Source organism: Taudactylus pleione, unplaced genomic scaffold (genome assembly GCF_031769625.1).
Source record: "Taudactylus pleione unplaced genomic scaffold, aTauple2 ptg001303l, whole genome shotgun sequence".
Classification (NCBI taxonomy): domain Eukaryota; kingdom Metazoa; phylum Chordata; class Amphibia; order Anura; family Myobatrachidae; genus Taudactylus; species Taudactylus pleione.
The window spans coordinates 1,885,845-1,889,791 of record NW_028285703.1 but is presented as its reverse complement, the minus strand read 5'-3'; the positions used below and the strand labels follow the sequence as shown (position 1 = coordinate 1,889,791).

At 41.9% G+C, this 3,947-nt stretch overlaps 1 long non-coding RNA gene across 1 annotated transcript; it reads right to left on the bottom strand.

Annotated features, from left to right (window-relative positions):
• Window positions 1-2,044: 2,044 nt before the first annotated feature.
• Window positions 2,045-3,713, bottom strand: LOC148443312 (uncharacterized). Its single transcript, XR_015875694.1, has 3 exons — window positions 3,677-3,713; window positions 3,045-3,170; window positions 2,045-2,328 (listed from the first exon to the last, which is right to left on the bottom strand). It is a non-coding gene; the product is annotated as an uncharacterized LOC148443312 (long non-coding RNA).
• Between the last annotated feature and the right edge of the window lie 234 nt (window positions 3,714-3,947).

The window sequence follows — 3,947 nt, the reverse complement described above, 5'->3', positions numbered from 1 at the left end:
TTTGCACACTCTTGGCATTCTCTCATCCAGCTTCTCCTGGAATGGTTTTGAATGAACAGGTATGCCTTGTCAAGAGTCAATCTGTGGAATTACTTGCCTTCTTATACCCCTTTTACACCGGAGCTAAAACCCGGGTTTTTGAAGGGTTAACCCGGGCAGCTCCCTGGTGTAAAAGGGCAGAGGGTTGGATCGCCGGGTCGAGTGACCCAGCAATCCAACCCAGGTAACCAGCAGGGTTTAACACGGGCGTAGCCCGTGAAACCCTGCTATGGGAACAGCGCACTCCGGGTCACGAAGAACTGGAGTGCGCTGCTAGCCGGCCGATTGGTCCGGCTTCAGTGGCGCTTGGAGATGACGTCATCTCCAAGCGTCCACTTTCACTCCGCAAAAGCCGGGTCTATGCAGACCCGACTGCGGTGTGAGCGGCGCTGACTCGGGAATATCCCGAGTCAGCACCGGCAAAATTCCGGGTCTGATCCGGATAGGAACTTTGTTCCAACTCCGGGTCAGACCCGGAATTTAGGTGGAAAGGGGGTATAAATGTGTTTGAGACCATCAGTTGTGTTGTGCAGAGGTAGGGTTAGCACACAGTGGACACAACTATTTGACTACTGTTGTAATCCATATTATGACACCAACCACTCAACTCAGTAAAGAGAAACGACAGTCCATCATTACTTTAAGACATGAAGGTCAGTGAATATGGAAAATTTCAAGAACTTTGAATGCATCCTCAAGTGCAGTTGCAAAAACCATCAAACGCTATGATGGATCTCATGAGGACCGCCCCAGGAAAGGAAGACCAAGAGTTACCTCTGCTGCAGAGGATAACTTTATTAGAGTTACCAGCCTCAGAAACCGCTACTTAACAGCACCTCAAATTAGAGACCACATAAAGTCTTCACAGAGTTCAAGTAGCAGACAAATCTCAACATCAACTGTTCAGAGGAGACTGCGTGAATCAGGCCTTCATGGTCATATTGCTGCGAAGAAGCCACTACTGAGGATGAACAAGAAGAAGAGAATTGTTTGGGCCAAGAAACACAAGGAATGGACATTAGACCAGTGGCAATCTGTACTTTGGTCTGATGAGTCCAAATTTGAAATTGTTGGTTCCAACCGCCGTGTCTTTGTGAGACGCAGAGAAGGTGAGCGGATGGTTTCTGCATGTGTGGTTGCCACTGTGAAGCATGGAGGAGGTGTGATGGTGTGGGAGTGCTTTGCTGGTGACACTGTTGGCGATTTATTAAAAATTCAAGGCACACTTAACCAGCATGGCTACCACAGCATTCTGCAGCTCCATGCCATCCCATCTGGTTTGCGCTTACTGGGACCATCATTTGTTTTTCAAAAAGACAATGACCCCAAACACACCTCCAGGCTATGTAAGGGCTACTTGACCAAGAAGGAAAGTGATGGAGTGCTGCGTCAGATGACCAGGCCTCCACAATCACCTGACCTAAACCCATTTGAGCTGGTTTGGGATGAGTTGGGCCGCAGAGTGAAGGAAAAACAGCCAACAAGTGCTCAGCACCTCTGGGAACTCCTTCAAGACTGTTTCGAAAACCATTCCAGGAGACTACCTTATGAAGATGATTGAGAGAATGCCAAGAGTGTGCAAAGCTGTCATCCAAGCAAAAGGGGGCTACTTTGAGGAATCTAAAATATAACACATTTTGATTTGTGTAACACTTTTTTGTTTACAACATAATTCCATATGTGTTCTTCCATAGTTTTGATGTCCTCAGTATTAAGCTACTATGTTGAAAATAATTTAAATAAACAAAAACCATTGAATGAGTCCAAACTTTTGACTGGTAATTAGAGATATATATCTCCCTCCTTCCCTCCATGAAATATAGGACACAATACATGAAAATTAAATTTAACAAAAAAAGCCACTTTAAAGGCATTTCAGTTAAGTGAATATGAATAATCAAGGTAGCACAATTTAAATATTAGTTGGAGTTCTAACAAACAATGTCTAGCTAAAATAGCCTCAAAAGGGTGCTATGATAGACATCAGGTGGTTACTATCCTTGAATTTAATACACCATTAATTTATACCCAATTTGATACAATGTCATACATAAAAATATTACACATTTATTAAAAAGCTTTCAACAACACAGATCGCTATCATTGATACATATGCACTCTTTAGCTGGAGATCTGATACCACTTTGATTGCTTGATGGAAGAATGCCACTCTGTACCATCCCAAAAAGAACTCAAGCTCATACCAATTATGGCTTCACAGTATGGTGGACACAGATTTCTTACAGCCAACACATTTTTTCCTCTTTGTTGACTTCATCAGGAGTAGTGCTTCATTGAAACAAACAAATAAACAAAAAACTAGTACATCTTAAAATATGGTAACATATTATAATAGTGATATTGATAAAAGTGTCTGGTTTTACATAAAATTGGTAATGGGCCTTTTGGGCATTGGATGAATACATACCAATAAGGGAGAATGTGATACAACTTCCAATTCATATAAAAACTAGTTACCAATCTGGCCGATGGTTCGTCTGTAATAATATAAACCATAATAAATATACTAATCTTATATTGGCACCAAGATTGGAATTAGTATGATTTACCGGCGGATGGGATATCTGCAGGCAGAAGACTGACAGTGGCATCCCGACGGGGGCCGGCAAGTAGGCTAGCCTTCCCCCTCTCCCGGAGGTGCCTAACCCTAACCTCCCCCCAGTGGTGCCTAACCCTAACTTCCCCCCAGTGGTGCCTAACCCTAACCTCCCCACAGTGGTGCCTAACCCTAACCTCCCCCCAGTGGTGCCTAACCCACCCCTTCCTGCACCTTAAACCTAACCTACCCCTGGTGGTGCTTAACCCTAACCTCCCACCTTCCCACACCCTAAACCTAACCCTCCCTAGATGGTGCCTAACCCTAACCTCCCCCCAGTGGTGCCTAACCCTAACCCCACCACCCCTCTCCACAACCTAACCCTCCCTGGTCAGTGCCTAACCCTAATCCACCCCGACAGGTCCCTAAACCTAGCCCACATACTTACCTTTGGGATGCTGACGTTGGTATCTTGATCCCTTCAGGATGCCGGCGTCGCCATTCTGACGGGCGTCGGGATTCCAGCATCGGTACACTGACATCCGGCATCCTGACTGTATCCCCCAAGAATAATCTGTCATAGTAAATAGGACTTTGTGTCCATTATACAATCACATAATACAGTTGCCAGGTAATTTCAAAACAAAACATTAATACATACCACTTGTGGTAGAGTGCCAAATTATTTCCAGCTCTTTTTAACAGAGTGTCAATAAGTACATCATAGAAATATACATACAAATAAATAATAAATATTTAAATCCATTAAAGATGATAACATATGTAATATAATAATATTTAGTGTATTATTAAAACATAATTGAACAGAATATAAAGTGAGTGATAACCTTATATATTGATATACTTATTGCATGGTTGAAAATTCATTTAACATAATATATATCCTTTGTCCCTTTAAGGGAACTTTCAAATAGAAGTGAATAGCAGTGAATAATATTACTTAGTCATTTATATAGAGTCATGTGAAACATAGTGCAATTTACCAAAGGCAAAATTCAATATAACATCAAGTAAAGCAACAGAGTGCAGAGTGCCTACAGGATCAGACTGAGCCCTTACTATGGTTATTGTGTATATTCCGTGTGCTTGGGTCAACAGCCAGCAGGTGAATGAGCTGAGGATCTGGAAGTTTATCTGTTTGTCCTCTCCACATTGTGACCTCACATGCTTCCAGGTGTAATAAAAGAGATTTATTTTCAACCTGATTTAATCTTTTATTTACCATTAACATTTATTGCATACTAGTAGCTTACCTAACTCTTAATTCACTATTTATATTTTATAATAAGACCTTTTAGTACTTTTAAATATTTTTAAAACACTAATTGGT